The sequence below is a fragment of the Thermobia domestica genome, chromosome 6 (assembly GCF_964235325.1).
Source record: "Thermobia domestica chromosome 6, izTheDome1.hap1.1, whole genome shotgun sequence".
NCBI classification, from domain to species: domain Eukaryota; kingdom Metazoa; phylum Arthropoda; class Insecta; order Zygentoma; family Lepismatidae; genus Thermobia; species Thermobia domestica.
In genome coordinates, this window is record NC_137459.1 from 306471974 (window position 1) to 306491110 (window position 19137).

The 19137-nt window shown below is 38.3% G+C and overlaps 1 protein-coding gene and 1 long non-coding RNA gene across 3 annotated transcripts in view; one reads left to right on the forward strand and one right to left on the reverse strand.

Annotated features, from left to right (window-relative positions):
* Positions 1-19137, reverse strand: part of LOC145688541 (uncharacterized) — a 285826-nt gene that overhangs the window by 46453 nt on the left and 220236 nt on the right. Inside the window, exon 2 of one of the 2 annotated variants that reach the window (XM_081762927.1) lies at positions 3009-3206. The gene's annotated coding sequence lies outside the window, so the exon portion shown is untranslated. Of the gene's footprint in view, positions 1-3008; positions 3889-19137 lie in introns of those variants that run through there. The other variant, XM_081762926.1, reaches the window with a different exon arrangement.
* The window catches only part of LOC145688542 (uncharacterized), a 79283-nt gene that overhangs the window by 972 nt on the left and 59174 nt on the right, over positions 1-19137 (forward strand). The window lies entirely within an intron of this gene.

Genomic DNA, 19137 nt, shown 5'->3' on the forward strand with positions numbered 1-19137 from the left:
AGTTATCCAATATTCCATGCAACTATGTTATAGTACTATTAATTGGTTTGATTATACGCAGATTTAATGTTTTTCTTTGTTTCGAATGATTTCCTGAAGTCACTCTCGTAAAGAATCATAAAAAAATCAATTTTGTACAAGAAAAGAAAGTCTTTATGGTTATAAATAGTCTTAAATTGACTATAAAAATTTGTTGCCAATAATTTTTAAGATTTTCGTGAAATTTTGAGGAAAATATACTGATTGTTCAGAAAGTAATTTGACCGAAAAAATTTAATTACGTCTTAGGAATAAGAATGGTTGAAAATGAATATTTGATTTTAGATTGGATTGTATTAAATGATTATAGACGATTTTGATGAGATTAAGCTTTATTCAAAAGATAATTAAATTTTGCTTTCGCGAATTACTTGATTGAAGTTGAATGCTCTTTACGGCCGAAATTTATCTCTTAGCATTTTGTGGTAACGTATTCGAAATTTGAATTGAATACCGATATTGTGTTTTGTTAGTCTGAATTGAATAATTCTTTTATTTACTAATAACTGATCAATCGAATTTTGACCAGGAAGGATATCAGAAAACTATTTAAGTTTTTTTTATCTTTAACACATATATATTAACCGAACGTATTGGTATATGTACACTACCACTTGACTGTTGTAAAAAAAAATATCTGAAATTTGAAATTTGGTATTATATATTAATTGTTTACCCTTTGTTTAAATTGATAAAAAGCAAGGAGTATTGGATCATATCACCGGTCTGACACAGATTTAAGTGAGAATGTCCGTCCTTCAAGTTCCTTCTGTCGGACTGAGCTAGTCGAGTTTAAATCGATTGTTATTATTATTATTTAATTAGGCACTCGATTTGAATTCGATTGGTGGGTTATGCGGAAAGGGACGTTACAGTAGTTGAGAGAAGAGTCCTAGTCCTTTCCAGTACAACCTTTCCAAACAGTCCAAACATTCCAAATAGTCCATATGTGAACTTTATCTTAGTTTCCGTGAGAGTATTGAATATGAATATAGAGGAAGGAGACTTAGTAAAAACCTTATTGTGTGGAATGAACCCCAGTGTAAGGTTTAAAATGTTAAACAATTATATACCATCGAATAGTTTGGAATTGTTAGATATTACTGAGAAATTTGTTCTAAGATCTAGAGAACAGCTTGGATATAATCGGTATTTTGGAAATAGCAAAGGTAAGCAAAATATGTATTTCTGGTGACATCTGTGAGTCCTATCTTGTTGGTAAAAATGCACATGATCTTTGGATCGATGCTTTAGCTAATATGTAGAAAAGCTGGTATAAAAGAAAGCAGCTCACGTTGCAGCGAAGGAGGGAAGTTACTTTTAGTGTTGGTGAAAAGGTTTTACGCTGTAATCATACAAAATCTGCTTTAAGTAACCGTATTGCTAAACTCTCGGCGATAAATGGCATAGGACGTATATAGTGAGGAAGTTCCTTACGCCAAATACTGTCCTAGTCTGAGTTTAGAAATGTAACATACGGTATTACGTACGCCCCATAAGATTTTTTTCTCAGTGTGCATTATAGTATTAAATGCACTCCAGGAATAGTTTGGAGATCCATTATTACAGCTGTTGCTAGTCTCCGACAAATGGTATAATACGTTACGGGGAATTGTAGAGGGGGCATTATTTGCGCCCAGACGATAGACTCGAATATACAGAGGTTCCAAGTGCTTTTCTTCATTCTAGTCCTCCCTTTATTTGATAAAACGTGACCTGAACTGGTCGGACTGAACCTTGATAACGCGTGTACCTCACGTTTCCATTAATTTCACCTAGAAACTCTCACATCTGAATTCCCAGCATGCTTGGATTTTGTACGTTTCGACCAACCGACCACACCCGTACGTACAATGAGGCTCCTTTTAAATGCATCAAATGTTGGTATTGTTGTTACGCTTGAACCCACGGCATTCTCCATGGCCTTTGAGAATCTCAATAACCGTCCGACACTGAGTGTGCCACTTATGTACTGTCCAAGCTTGATAACACGACCTCGTGGTGAGGAGACTAATGTAGTTTGGTGGCCATTCCATTCATCATAGATCACTGTAACTCTTTAATCATTTGGATGCGCCAATGGTATTACGTGCCAGCTTGGTTTTGACAGTCAGTGTATTTTACAGTATTATTATTATTATTATTATTAACGAAGAATTTATAATTCAATGCTGTATCTGCGATTGTGAAAGGGATCAGACAGAACACGTATGACCAATGAGCTCATAGGACGGAGGAGACGTGAAGTAGGCAGCGTTTACGAAGGGGGCGCAAGGTAAACAGTTTGGAAATACTGGTTTAAATTCATTGACCAAATTATGTTTCTCGAATACTTCGCGGGGGGCACGGTGGTTCACTGGTAGAGCACTTACCTATTGTACACGCGGTCCATGGTTCGATCCCCGGCCAAATAGGTAGCGGCAATATCGAGTCCGTTAGTTTTCTCGTGGAACTCTCGTTTCCTCCATTTCATTCCACCAATTTTTCCATCATCACTCTCTTGCCTTAATCATCGTCTCCCCCTGCCTAACCGGTATAATCGTGGGAAGTTTAAATTACAGATTTCATTTTCGAATTCTTGTGTCCGTGTTTTGCTTTGGAGCGAAAAGGACAAAAACTAAAATGGAATTAAAGTAATATTCTATGCTTATATGCGCGGAATCAAAATCACAAAGAGCACCAAAATATAGTGCAAGAGGAATTCCATATAAAGTCATTGTTTGTGGTGCTAGGTATAATTTACTTTAGGTGCATCTACCCTAGAATGGTTTGATTTGATATTAGCGTCCTTTGACTATGGAGCAATATGAGAAATGGCTCCATAGCTTAAAATGGGATCCGAACCACATAAAATTCCATCGGGAATCCAACCCGTTTCTCCCGTGCTAATGTACGTACGTTAATAATATAGCCACGAGAAAGCTCAAAACGTATCCAAGAGTATATTTTCATAATTATAAAATACCTACCTGCCTAGCGTTGGGACCAAACACCAATTTAAAAGCAAATTCCTTCGGTGGCTCCTCCTCCTGTGAGTTCTCAGCAGATATCATTCCTTTTATTTTGTCTACTTCCACAATGTTTATGTAACCTTCGGATATTTCTTTCTTGTTCAAAGGATGAACTCGAACAATTACAAGCACATTTTCCACTTGTCCTTTCTGCTCCTATTGAATGAAAAGGAAGAAAAAAGGTTAAAAAGCAAATAGAAGGATTAAGAAAATACAATGTTTTGTTCTTCGGAAATGTCTTACTGCAAGCCACCAGCACTTTTAATGTCTCGTGTATTCTCACATACAAGGTAATCCAACTCCTGACAGAAGTCATCTATTTAATTATCTAAATAAACGGCATTATTAAAAATTAGTATATACTCTATATTTAAAGAAATACAGTATACTATAAATAAAATAATGTTTTAGACATGGGTGGCGATTAGGGGGGCAAGAGGGGGCAGTTGCCCCCCACTTTTTGAAGTGACGCCTTAATTTATCTACTTTCATTTGGAAATGTAAAGAGGGCGTCCACAGAACTTGGAGAAAAATCCCTGACTTTTCATGGCGAAAGCTCCAGATTTCCCCGACCAGTAAATAATTTAAAATTATAGAAAAAAGAAAGAAACCCCAGCCTCCACACTCCCCATAGTTGGTCTTGTTCTCTCTCCGCTTCTGTTTCTTTCTTTCTTCAATTTTCTTTAATCAAAAAGAATGAAGATTTACACATATATGCATTAGGCCAATATAGATTACATACTACACAAAATGTAAAGTTACAAACGAAAGTGTAGAATGTGCAGAGTACTTAAGGTATGAAAAAAATTACACATTATAGTTTACACCTTATTATACCAATTACACAGCACTATAATATTGCTTATAGTAATAAACAGTTCATACATGATTTTACTGATCATAAAAGAAAAACACACACAGATTATATAACACATACCTTTGCTGGTATAATTGTTAAACGCAACCCATTTAGTAATTTCTTTTCAGCCCTTCACGCATAGTTTTCTTCTTATTGATCTGAATATCCTTCTTGTTGTCTCCGCAGTTTAATTTTCTTCTCTTCTTCCTCCAGCTCTTTTAGTTGTTGCTGAATCTTCCGTTTCTCTGTCCTATTCTCTCCAGCATTCATTTCTCTTTTCTTTTTCAAATGCATCTGGTATTATCTCATTGAACTTCTCACAGAATTTATCATACCTCTTGTAATTGTTAATCCTGACGATCCACCTATTCTCATCACAGAATCATATATGATCCGTTGAGCCACCAGAGATTCTTCTTGTAAGTTCTTAATAATGAGATTTTTTTTTATTGAAAAACCACTTTCAACAAATGCGTTTCCGTGAGAGAAGATAAAACACAACTTCATAACAGATCATAAGTTAACGAAGTCATTTCCTAAAAGTAAGTAAAAAAAATCAAGTCCAATACAATCTCCGTCCTTGGCTATGAAATCATTGAAGTGTTCCTTAAATTCTTCAACCTGAGCTTTGACTGTGAGCTGGAGATACTGTTTCTTTGCGTTCTCAGCCACTTGTCCACATATCCTCTTGGCACCATGCAATTCTTCTAGAACAGCGTCTACTATTTTCAGTAAAATGCCAGGACGCAGTTAGATGTGTTAGATTTATTTACTGTTACTGAATTACTGTGTCAGTAATTCAGTAACAGTAAAGAAATTGGACCTAAATCGATTTTTCCCTGACTTTCCCTGACCAATCTGCCATTTCGCTGGAATATTTTTACTTCCCTGACTTTTAACTGACTTTCATTGATTTTCCAGAATGTGCACACCCTGGTAAATGTTTTGTGTGTATTACTGTTCACAGAAAACAAACGGTGCCATATAATATTTGCCGTTGCGTAGTACGTATTGGTAATTTGTCTTCCCGTGGAGTTAAAAAAAGCTACAGGAATTGAGTTTTAATTGCAATTCAAAGCAATTGATATTGCAAGTGTATATTTCTTTAAATGTCATAGCATATGCTTGCAGTACTAGGGATGCGCACGAGTCGAGACATGTCTCGAATCTCGACTTGACTCGAATTTGAGTAGAGATTGGAGTCGAGGCACACTTTGTAAAATTCGAGACGGGTCGAGACAAACTTATTTCTCGACTCGAATTTTCGAGTCGAGACTCGAGTCGAGTCGAGACAGTTGCTAAAAATATCGACTCGAGTCGAATGTCTCGAAAATTTTTCTATAATTTTTAATATTATTTTGAAGAAAGTACTCGCTCAGAAACACTCGGCACGAGAATTTCGGAAACTGCAGGACTTGTCAGGTGTTCGAGGAGTGCTGTGGTGATTGTCTTTAGCAAGGGGCGAAACCAAGGGGAAAGACGTCCAAATGTCGAGGGGTTGGGTGCCCCCACCTCATTACAGATGTCGAACGTCGTAGGCTGGGCAGACTGGTAAAACAGAACAGGCGGCGAACTGCGTTGGAACTAAGATCACCGTGTAATGCTGGGCAAAGTACAAGTGTGTCTGAAGTAGTGTTGTCAAATTTCCGGAAATTTTGAACCTGTTTTTTTTAAACATTTTTTTCGATTTTCCGGAAAAATTGAAAAAAAAAATGTTTGTATTAGGTTAATTTTACTAGTAATGATATCCCTTTTTTTCAAGCACGCGAAAAATGTAAGTTAAAAAAATTTCAATATTCCAAATATTAAAAAATAGCACTCGAAAATAAAACTATTCCAATTATTATATATATATATATATATATATATATTAAAATATTAGATTTACGCGTATATGTTTCTCCTCACAGAAAAGTTTATATGTTTGTTTCCAATCCTTTCAACAATGAGATCTCGAACCCACAAGTGCTAGAAACGTGCCGTTTTCATTTGTCGATTCCAAATTTTGTGTAAATTGTCCAGTTCTAATTGAATATTTTTATTTAAAAAAAAACATGGAAATGGTAGGGCGTTCACCCCCAGTGCTTGGAGTCCCTGGTTCGATCCCACATCGCGCCGTGTGGACTTTGTGGTGGACAAACACCATGCTCGTGGGTTTTCTCGGGGTTCTCCCGTTTCCACCCACTTTCTTCATTCCACCATTTCATTCATTTCTCATCATCACCGTCTCATTTAGCCTAACCGCCATAATCGTGGGACGTAAAACTAAATATTTCATTTCACTAGAAGTATTGAAATTTTTGAAAAAGTAAAGCATCATACCCTATGAGTTATATATTCCAAGATCAGATAGTTGTATATAGGGGTTGTGTATCTTTCAGGTGTTTGTTTCATGGCTAAATGATAGTGAAAATCAAGGATAACCATTTCTCCACCAGGGGGATACTGAGATATGTAAAAATAATCCAAAATGACCGATATTAGTGTCAATTCCATAGTTTTTGAGGTCGCTGAGATCAATGGTGACATTTTCATTAGCGAGAATTTGCAAATTCAGCTACAATTGCATGCGGGCCGGGAGTTAGCGGGGTCTCAGGGGGACAGTATCCGCTCCTTGGTGAACCCCGGCCCCAATAGGGTGAATTTGGAAGTTAATGCGATGAGTGTTTCACCATTGATTTCAGCGACCGCGAAAACTATGAATTCGACAGTAATATCGGCCATTTCCTACTACCACTTTTACATGTCCTTGTAAACGCCCCCCTGAGACCCCCTGGTTGGTTTCCGAGACATGTAAAAGTAATCCAAAATGATCGATATTAGTGTCAGATTCATAGTTTTTGCGGTCGCAGAAATGAATGGTAATACTTCAACAGGCGTTGTCTTCCAAATACTGCCCCCATGCGAAGAATGGGTATAGTCAGCTGTCTAATATAAATAAAATAAAAGAGTTTGTTTGTGTGTTTGTCTGTCTGTGTGCGGCCTGGGGACCAGACGAGTGGACCGAGATTTGCCAAATTTTGGTCAGGGGTACCTTGCTTAGGCCCCAGATCAAGACGAAAAGTTTTTTTCAAATTTCCAACCAGGGGAGTCTCACGGGTCGTTTATTGCGACATGTAAAAGTAATAGAAAATAACCGATATTAGTATTGAATTCATAGTTTTCGCGGTCACTGAAATCAATAGTGAAACTCCGATCGCATTAGTGTTGCCACGAGACGAGACATTAGCGTTGCCTAAAGTCTCGTCTCGTCCCGTGCAAAACATGTCTCGTCTCGAAAAAATGTGCCCGTCCCGTCTAGTGTCTCGTCTCGAGAGGTTCTGTCCCGTCTCGTCTCGTCTCGTCTCGTCTGTATCGTTTTGTCTCGTCAAAAATATAGCAGCATACCATGGGAACGAAAGTAAAATGTAGCAGACTGCACCATGCTAATCAACATACAACTAAGTTACAAGTATTACCCAGAACACACAATACAAGAAATGTCACGGTAGCTACACCGTGAAGCCTTCGCCTCTGGTGTATATGGTAGTCGGTTCGATCTCGGTTAGTGCCATGTGAGCTTTGTGGTGGACAAACATTGAATGCGTGTGGGGACCGCGGCGGGTCAGTGGTAGAGCGTTCACCTCTGGTGCTTGGGGTCCCGGGTTCGTTCCCAGCCCCGCCAAGTGAACTTTGTGGTGGACAAACACCGTGTGCGTGTTTTTTTTTTTTTTCGGGTTATCCCGTTTCCTCCCACTTTCTTCATTCCACCATTTCATTCATTACTCATCATCACTGTCTCCTTTAGCCTAACCGGTATAAACGTGGGACGTAAAACTCAAAGATTTCATTTCATTTCAGTTCATTTTTCGAATGTGTGTATTTTTGCGAAGTTGTCTAGTATCCTACCACTTTCTTCATTCCACTAATTATCTCATCATCATCCATTCGGCCAAAGTTGCCTAAAGGTCTTAAAAATAAATTCAAATAAGCTCACAAGGCAAGGACAAATAGTTTACAAGATAGTATCTCTGCTGTAAGTTGTCTGAGGCTTCTCGACCCTGACTTTTTTTTTTTTTTTTTTTTTTTTTACGTTCTGAAACACTGAAATTTGTTTCACCTGTTTCAATACACGAATCTACAGTAAATTGCCCATACGTACGTCGAAGATGAATACACTAATGTCAAGTAATGTTTACACGACAAGCAAAGTTCGATGTACAGGTGTCACCATCCCCGTCACTATCGTATACTATCAGCCCACTTACTTTATAGTATATATATATATATATATATATATATATATATATATATATATATATATATATATATATATATATATATATATATATATATATATCTCGAGAGAGAGAGAGAGAGATGGAAAGATATATAGATAAATAGAGAGATAGATATGTGTGTACACTTTGATTTCATATATTTCAGCCTTTAGGTTTCAGTGTTAACCCATACCAATCCAAAAACTACTTTCCATTTTATCATGTTTAGATTTGTTGCATTTTTTTTTTAAAAAAAGCTCGGAACTAAATAATTTTATTGAATAATGGAAAGTATTTGATTGAAATTTTATATGTTACTACACAGTAAGCTCTACTTAAAGTGCCATAGTAATGGGAGCTGAACGACACATCGGACGAAAGAATGCTTGGGGCCAGTCTTCACCTCCATGGTTCAAATCTGTTCCCATAACCGCGGGGTGTGTGCTACTATGTGGTGGTTGCCTCGTTTGTGTAACAAACTCATGACACTACAACCAGATTAGCTAGTGGTCTAAAAAAAGTTGATTTTTGGGTGGCCATTTTGGATTAAAGTTTCTTATATTGTCGTGACCTATTCGCAATCATACAACGTACATCTTCATACCAAGCCGAGCTATCTGCGGCGATAGACCATCGGCTTAAAGGCCCCGGGTTGAGTACCGGAAGGGTCATGTGTATGGATTTTAACAGCATTTGTTTTTTCGTATTGTGTCAGGGGGGAAATCGTAAGGGATAAAAGGATTTCAATCTGAAAAAAATGGAGAGAATATCCTCCCCAGGATACTTTCATGGGAATAAGGAATTAGTAAAAATATAGGATATACCTTTTATAGCAGGTTTAAAAATATGGTTTGGGTATCCTGTTTCTTTTCTGTTAATTATGATCTTCAATGTTCGAATTTTGATTATTCTCATGATATTTTCTGCTTTCAACGGACTTCTATGAATATTATACCAAATGTTCTTTGCACTCTGCAAGAAAACCATTTCTGAAGATAATTCAGGTCCTAATGAATATTATTCACTAGGAAAGGGAAGTATTTCCCTCCTCTCAACGTGGAAGCAGAGGGCAATTTCGCCCTCTGGTCAGATCAAACATTTCCGTGTAACAAAACGAAGGTCCCACTGTAAAACCTCTTCACCTAAAGTGTTATTATTAGCATCATAAATTTGCTGAAAGCAAACCATTTGAAGGGTTCGTCGATAATATCTTTGCTTTCTTTGTCCTTCGCCTGCCTTCCAAACGAAGAGGTGAACTTTACAACATGACTGCTGTATAATAAGGAAGCGATTGGTAAAATGGTAAAAGTGAGTTTTATGTGTATGTGTATATGTGTGTGTGTGTGTGAGACACAGAGAGAGAGAGAGAGAGAGAGAGAGAGAAGACAAAATTTTAGTTGCAAGATGACATACTTCAATTGCCGTTTTCGGTTCATATAGCAAAAAGAATACCGTCACCAGAGAATAAAGACAAATGTAGTATGTTCTTTTCTCTTCCGCCATCTCAGCCAGAACTTTCGACTACAGCCTGTAATGAGTGTAGACCTTATCCAGTTTTCAAATTGAATAGATGGTGGTGGTAGTTCGGTTTCTTGATCTTGTAAAAATCTTCCCTGTCTTTGATTTTGTTTGTCATCATTCCAGCCAGAAATGAAAGAAAAATGAGAAGTCCTCAGTTTACAGCAAGGGGAATTTGGGACAAGACATTAAGAATGATATTCCTGGAAGCTCATGTATCAAGATTGTTTCATTCAGTAGATAGTGGATACTTTTCTATGAAGGCTTTTCAACATGTTTTCTCACAAAGGAGATTTTCCTTTTGCAATCTATATGACCACTGGCAATTTTAATCTTGGCTATTCCTGTCAGCGTTTTTATTTTCGAGACATGAGACGAGACGAGACATTGCACGAGACGCCCCGTCTCGTCTCGTTTTCGAGACGGGACAAGTAGTCTGCCTCGTCTCGTGTCTTATCTAAAAGGGTTCTGTCTCGTCTCGTGGGAACACTAGATCGCATTAACGTCCAAATCCATGCTATGCGGCACCGGGCCGGGGGTCACCGGGGGGAAGCGGGAGTTGAGATATCGAGACATATAAAAGTAATCCACAATGACCGATATTAGTGTCAAATCCATAGTTTTTGCGGTTGCTGAGATCAGTAGTGACACTTCCATTAGCGATGATTTGCAAATTCAGCTACAATGTATGTGGGCCGAAAGTCAGCTGGGAGGATGGGGTACCGAGACAAGTAAAAGTAATCCAAAATGACCGATATTAGCGTCAAATCCATAGTTTTCGCAGTCACTGAGATCAATGGTGACACTTTCATTAGTGATCAGTTGCAAATTCAGCTACCATTGTATGAGGGCCATGAGTCAGCGGGGGGTGGGGGACCGAAACATGTAAAAGTAATACAAAATGACCGATATTAGTGTCAAATCCATAATTTTTGCGGTTGCTGAGATGAATGGTGACACTTTCATTAGCGATCACTTGCAAATTCAGTTACCATTGTATGCAGAGCGGGAGTCATGGGGGAGGATACCAAGACATCTAAAAGTAATCCAAAATTATCGATTTAGTCTCAGATCCATAGTTTTCGCGGTCGCGGAAATGAGGGTAATAATTCCACAGGCCTTGACTTCCATGCGAAGAATGGGTATATTTAGCTAATATATATGTGTATGTAATAATATATACTGATCAAAAAATTAGGGAATCAGATGAAAACACATGTAAAACTTCTTACGAATAATGTGAGAACACAGTATCTTGTCCAGTTCAGATTAAAATAATGAAGGCCGAACGTGCAAACAAACCGTTTGGAACACCTGTGCACGTGATCAGTGACGTGGCGCTACCAGATATCATTTTGTAGTGTGGCGCTGCCAACACATTCCAGCTCCAGGATACCTTTGTTCTCATTGTGTTTAGTGCGTCACAAATCTACGTAGTGAAATTGCGCAACAACGTGATTTGCCAGAATCGTTGGCATGGCGAACTGTCGGCAGGTTGGAAGCTGGTCAGTCATGGCGGGAGGTGGCACATTCCATTGGAGTGGCACAAAGTGTGATTTCCCCATTGTGGAATCGATTCCAAACAACTGGAAGTGTTCGAAGAAGACAAGGATAGGGCCGTCCACTAGCAACCAAAGCCAGAGACGATCGTTGTCTCTTGTTAACAGCCCGTCGAAACCGGCGTCAGAATACAACTCTGCTCCCGCGAGCCTTCCGAGCAACAACAGGACGCACAATATCTACTCAAACGGTCCGCAATTGCCTTCGAGAAGGTGGTCTCTACGCACGTTGGCCTATGGTGTGTGTCCCATTAACTGCACGACACCGTGTTGATCGAAGAGCGTAGGCGGAGGAACATTGTGGGTGGGGACGCAATGAATGGGGCAATGTTTTGTTCTCTGACGAGTCACGATTCAGTGTAGAGTCTGATAATCGAAGTGTTTTCATCTGGAGAGAGTGTGGAACACGACACAATCCCATGTTTGTGCGTGAAAGATCCCAATATCATGGCGGTGGACTGATGGTGTAGGCAGGAATCAGCATTGGTGGGCGTACTGAGCTCCACATCATCCGAAATGGCTCTTTGACGGCTCTCAGATATAGAGATGAGATCATAAAAACTCTTGTTCTTCCTTATGCTGGTGCCATTGGTGATTCGTTCCTTTTCATGGATGACAGTACTCGTCCTAACAGACCTCGGTTAGTGGATGAGATGCTGGATGCTGAGGGTATCGCTCGGATGAAGTGGCCAGAATGCTCTCCGGATCTCGTTCCAGTTGAGCATGTCTGGGATATGCTTGGCAGATGAATTGCCGCTAGGCCAGTAAATCCAACAACCATTCCAGAGCTGGAAGTCGCTCTTCTGGATGAGTGGCACAACATCCCCCAAGAACTCATCGATAATCTGATTGAATCCATGCCACGCAGGTGCGAGGCTCTGTTGGCTATTCGAAGTGATCATATGACATATTAAGGAACAATCAGTGTTGTTGCTTTGCCTGTTTGTGAGTAGTTCGAGAGGTGCACACATAACCGTCTTGTCATGAGCCATGTGGACTTAGAAGAACAGTGTTATTTAGAGTACAAGCAAGTTTTTCAGAAACATTAAATGTAAGTAGCTTTACGTACGGTATTGTAATTACTGTATGTACTGAATAACCACTGTATCGATAGAAGAACATACCGTACAGTATATGTAAGCCTAAATGGCATTTTCTTGGTCATTTTCGAAAATCCGAACAATTTGAAAATCCGAATATATGTGGTCCCAATTAGTTCTGATTTTCGACTTCCCACTGAATATGTTGCAGACATGTTACAGCAAGTAAGGTTAGTAGCATCAGACCAACAAATAGTTTTTAAACTACATTTTCCTGTTTTTGCCAATATTTCCGAACAAATGATTTTTTCTAATGGTTTCAAAATTTCCGGAATTTTACATAGAACAATGAAGATATATCTATGAAATATATGTTTAATTTAATATTTAAATAAAACGATTCTGTATTAACAAAAATGATGATTCTGATAATACCCAAATTTTCCGTTTTTTCCCCAGCTCGGGAAAACAGTAAAAAAACTGTTTTTTAACCCAAAATTTCCGTTTTTTTGACAGTACTTCACAACACAAGTCTGAACACACAGTGCACCGAACACTCCTAACAATGGCGAATGTTAACACCACGACATCGGCAACTATAACTGAAATGAACACGTGCCTCGCCACTAGACTTTGGCACAATGGCAGAGCGTTGCGTTGTCTGATGAATCCCGATATCTTCTTCATCATGACGGTGTGAGGGTGCGAATCCGTCTGTTCAAAGGGAACAGCTTCTTGACATCTGTACTGCGGGACGGAGACAAACTGGCTGCGGCTTAATTATTATCTGTGGAACATTCAGGTGAGCATCCATGTGTCTAGTCCAGCTCGAGCAAGGCATCATGACGGCCGGGGCGTCGCACGTTGCTTGCAGACTACGTACACCCCTTCATGACGGCCATGTTTCTCATCGGTAGTGGCATTTTTCGACAAGATAATGCACCATGTCACAAGGCCAGGATTGTGATGGAGTGGTTCGAGGAACACAGGAGCGAGTTCCAAGTGATGTGCTCGCCCCCAAACTCTCCGGATCTGAACCCAATCGATCACATCTGGGATGTGATTGAACGTAACGTGAGGGTGCATCACCCCCTCCCCGGAATTTACGAAAATTAGATGACCTGTGCGTGCATATGTGGTGCCAACTCTCTCTCCAGCGACCCACCGAGGAACATTGCGACCATGCCAAGACGCGTTGCCGTTGTTATTCGTGCCAAAAGGTGGACATACTAACAATTAGGTAGGTAGTCATAACGGTCTGGCTGATGTGTGTATAGTTTAACTCGTATATTTTGTCTCGACAAGAATTTCGAGACGTCTCGACTCGAATTCGAGTCGAGTCGAGACAGAGACTGTCGAGTCGAGACACGAGTCGAGACAGCATCATATTTTCGAGTCGAGACTACATTTTCTCGAAACGAGTCGAGACAGGCTTAAATCTCGACTCGACTCGTGCGCATCCCTATGCAGTACTTACTATATTTCATTTTCTAAGCGTAAAAACATTCATTTAATGGGATATGTGGAATTTAAAGTATAAGTTGTTCATTAATTCCCAGTTTCAATATAACTTCTGCAAAACAAGCGTCATTATTCAGTACTATGATTAATATTATCCTTTCTATTTATTTGTTCTGCGAATTTATTAAATAATCTGACCACACAGTTTTCCAAACAAAATTTTAAAATGTTCATGAGCGAGAACTCAGATCTCTTCTAAACTTTCCTTGTTTAAGAGTATAAATGGATGGTACCTACCTGTATTGCTTTAATAAAATAGAAATACGATATACGGTATTTTAAGTGAAAAGATAGTATCCTATTATTTATGCAACCTTTCATCAAACAGTGTTAGAAACAACCAGGAAAACTAACATTGATATAAAAATATCATGTCTTGCCTCCCCACTTTTAACGTCCAATCGCCGCCACTGGTTTTAGATAAAAGCGTCATGGATCAAAATGATACGTTAAGGTTTTTATTTCTGTGTATAATAGGTCGTTTTGTAAAATTTAAAAAAATACGATCACATATTTTAGTGTACTTGTACAGTATTTTTTCTTTCTAAAAATACTATTCTTTAACGCCAATAATTTCTTTCAATGTCCTGCAAATCCACTGACATATTGGGTTGATTCATTAGTTCGAGCCGTATTGAAACAACGGATATATATATATTTCTTGTTTTAGAGTGCAACTAATTACACAGTGGATCATTGAAGTATTCATCCACATTATTCACAATCTATTCGCAACCTTCAGCCAGTTCTTGGATGTTTTTTACGAAAAAGATGATGATGATGATGCATAGAAATTTCGTACTTCCTCATTATTGTTAAAGTATGTGCCACGGAGTGCATTCGACAGGGACCTAAAAGGAAGTCAATTTGTCGTTGTCGCATTTGGGAAATACGTCGGGTGAGGGATAACCTCCCATTGAAGCTGCTAAATGGCTAATATTGTCATTCATACCACACCATTGTTCATGTGGATGATAATGCAGTGTCGGCTATTCCATCTCTTTTCTTGAAATGCTGAATTGAACACATTGGAGTTAATTACAGTATACTGCTGCAGTACGATTACGGGGTAGGAGTTCACTGTGGATAATTGCTTTCATGTCCTGCCAGAAGCACAATATTGTATTCTTAGGATGCAAAACCTGTTTGGAGCATGCTATGTTCTTTTTTTTTTTTTTATATGACACGCTCTTTCCTTTGCTTAAAGTTCATGTATATACATTATAAACACGTGCTCATGTTACAATTTAAAACCTTGTTTCATTCTGAAAAGAATGACACATTAACCATGATGCTGGGATATATGGTACAGAGATGGAGTGGGTCGGTGGGTCAGTGGGTCAAGTGGGTCAAGTTTTCTGAGTGGGTCAGTGGGTCGTGGGTCAACAGCATGTGACCCACTGTGACCCACCACCCACCATGGCCCACTGCGACCCACCACCCACCGTGACCCACCACCCACTATGACCCACTGTGACCCACCACCCACCATGACCCACTTCGACCCACCGACTCAGTATGATCTACCGACCCTCTCTGCTCACTGCATTGTAGACAGTATCTTCTGAAGACTGGTAAATTTGTCTCCGTTTTACTTTCAAGACCTTCATTTCCTTTCCTTTTCCACTTGTTTCTGTCTACTTACCTGAGGTGAGTATATCTAACCAAGTGAAAAACGAACTTCAGGCACTTTTGGATATTGATATTTTTAATTGTAATAATAGCAATAGGACTTACACTACAACTTGGCTTTCGAGACCTGTGAGTTTTTAGAGCTAACTACTGGAAAAAATACATTTTTAAATCACTGTAATATATAAAAAAAATTGCATGTAACTATGTGTGCCTGATCATCACGGTCAAATTGCAAAGTCAAATGAAATTACTTTTGGTATATAGTTCGGCCTTAATCCAAATTGGGATGTTATATTGCTTTTATTATAATGCATAATATCCTAGGAGGTAGAGAGGATCCAAATTTTTGCGAAAAAAAAAAGAGTATCTCGCAAGCCGTAAAACTTACGGAGCTGAAATTCAGTGCATTAACTCTTTATTGAAAATAAACAGAATGTGTCCTAGCAATTTTAAAATTCTCCTTTATGTGGGGGAGGGGCACTTTTCTATATATGGAAAATTGGTAGTGAGTTGGTTTGTAAAAATTAGGGATGGGCACGAGCGAGTTCGAGCGATTTTTCTTTGAAACTCGACTCGACTCGAAACAGACATGTTTGAACTGGACTCGAGAACTCGGCTCGAAAAATTTCCTCCAACTCGACTCGAAACTCGACTCGAATTTGGTTCGAGTTTCAAGTCGAGCCAAAACGAGCCAAATCGAGCCTAATCGTGTGTGTACTTCAAGTACTCTCTTCAAGTATTATACATACACAACACAATTATTATCAATGACACTTCTTCTTCTTCTTCTTCTTCTTCTTCTTCTTCTTCTTCTTCTTCTTATTATTATTATTATTATTATTATTATTATTATTATTATTATTATTATTATTATTATTATTATTATTATTGTAAGGACCGCCGTGGCTCATTGGTAGAGTGTTCACCTCTGGTGAATGGGGTCCCGGGTTCCATCTCTGCTCCGGCAAGTGAACCTTGTGGTGGACGAACACCGTCTGCATGGGTTTTCTCGGGGCCCGCCCATTTCCTTCCACTTTCTTCATTCCCCCATTTCACACATTTCTCATCATCACCATCTCCTTTAGCCTAGCCGACATAAGGCTGGAACGTAAAACTCAAAGATTTATTATTATTACAGCGTTTTTGCTTCGCAATCGGAAGGTCCCATGCTCGAATCCAGAGTTCAGTATCCTGACTGAGGTTTTCCAGGGTTTTCCTCAGTTACACCAGGTCAATGTTGAGATGGTACCTTAAAATACAGACCCTGGCCGCCATTCTTCCACTTCATTTCCCAATGTTGTTATTATTGTTGATTTGAGTGCTCCAGTGTAAAATGGCCTCTGAGATTGTATCTGGTAGCTTAGTAATAAATAAATAAATATATATCTCTCGTTCACTTAATTCTGCAAAAAATGACTGATGGTGAGCATGAAGTCATACGTTTCCAGGTACATATACAATTCCTAAGAGACCACCACATTTACGATACTTTTTCGATACGAGACAGACACAAACTTTGTCTCCTAGACTATTGTCGTGCTCTGTATATGAGTAACTTTAAGACACAATCTATGCTACATTCGCGAAGTGTTCTCTCGGTATTCGTGTAAAATTGATTCAAATGCGAAGTTCTTCGCGGCCCAATGCATATTGCACTAATTTTAACGGCCCATATGTCATTTGCATATTTATGAGCCTTCATATATCCGGAATTCAATCATACACTACTATAACGCTCGGGAACAAATATTTTTTACACTAGTTTCTTTAGATGGAACTGGACATGAATGTGGGTATATACAACAAAAAATTGGATCAAGTATTGGATCAAAGAATTGTTTTGAATGAATATTAGTCTAGTAGTACTTGACTAAGTAAATAAGCAGAACGATGTGGAGAGATTTGGATCGGATAAGCAAAACAGTGGCTTGTGATTGAAGAAGACAAAATTATGTATGCAACACTGCTGTCAGAAATAAGAAAGTATGAATAATGATAATATATTGTAGATATTCACTATTATTATTATTATTATTATTATTATTATTATTATTATTATTATTATTATTATTATTATTATTATTATTATTATTATTAATTTCAGCACGCAAAGTGTCACACACGTAAATATTTCGTGAAAGCAGAGAAATGAACTTGTTTTTCCGATTGCCTTTGTAAATAGCTGTGGGATTCTTCCTGTTATTTGAGGAGTATCTGCAAATTTTGACTACCATAGCTTTGCTCAAATAAATGACACACTGCCGCAGAAAAGTAATATTGTTCTTCTTCTATTTTTATTGCCTACTATAAAAAAGGAAAGAGCTTAAAACTATTCAGTAAATAAGTCTGAACCCCTGTAGGGAGGGGCCTCTGATTACAGATTCCGTTTGGTGGTAACTTGTTTACTTGCAGAGTTGCAGGGCTGTTGAACAATAAACCACACGTGTTCAGTTGCAGTCCAGTCTAAATCTGTAAGAACGTTTGCCTCCAATGAATAAGATAAAAGAGAATTTCCGGCCATACAAAATATGAAGAAGCGAAGTCATCACTTTATTTACCATGATATGTGGGGGGGGGCGGTAACTCAGTAGTAAAGCGTTCACCTCCGGTGCTTGGGGTCCCTGGTTCGATACCAGCTCGCGCCGTGTGGACTTTGTGGTGGACAAACACTGTGCTCGTGGGTTTTCTCGGGATTCTCCCGTTTCCTCACACTTTCTTCATTCCACCATTTCATTCATCTCTCATCATCACCGTCTCCTTTAGCCTAACCGGCGAAATCGCGGGACATAAAACTTAAAGATTTCAATTCGTTTTTACCATGATACGAGAGGATTTAGCGAACATCATGATAATTGTCACTTCTGGTAAAATTGTTATTAGGTGGACTGGATTGGTATTAAACCACAAGGGAAACTTGTTTGGTATGTGTCATTGTATCGAATTGCATAGGAATGATTAATTTTTTTTCATACTTACTCGAAAGTCAGAAAATGTGGCATACAATTATGTTTCCACGAGCTGCCCATATTATGCAAATAACAACATTGTTGTCCTTAATAGGCTTTTTATAATATTGGTAATAATAATAATAATAATAATAATAATAATAATAATAATAATAATAATATGTAGATACTAGATGACGATTATTCTTCTCGCAAGAAATTCTAAATATGAGGAATTTAAAAATACAATAGGAAAATTATAAAGCTAAAGACAATATAGGAATATTACTAAAGAGTATTATGAAGATAATTTAAAGTTGAGTATGATTTCTTTTGTCACTAGAATTCTTTATAATGATTGATACTAACAGAAAAACAGACTAATAAAGCAATATGTTAACACTGAAAAATTAGCAATTTCTCCATATAGCCTATGATAAGATATTCAGAAAAGTGATCAATTTTGAATTATCCCTTTTATTAATCATTCATAATGGGAGCCGTTTCAACACAGCTATACACAGTCGCATATATAAAGACAAGGAGATGTAAAATATTGGAAAATATGGTAAATTTTACGTATTAATTACGAGTATTCATAACGTGAGAACTGCTTCAACACGGCTATAGCATTAAGGTATATACCAGGAGATAAATTGATGCCCACATCAATTTGATTAAAGAGGGGTTACATGAGACATATCATGTATATGCCTATATCCATCTTAGACTACCCCGGCAACCCTCTTAT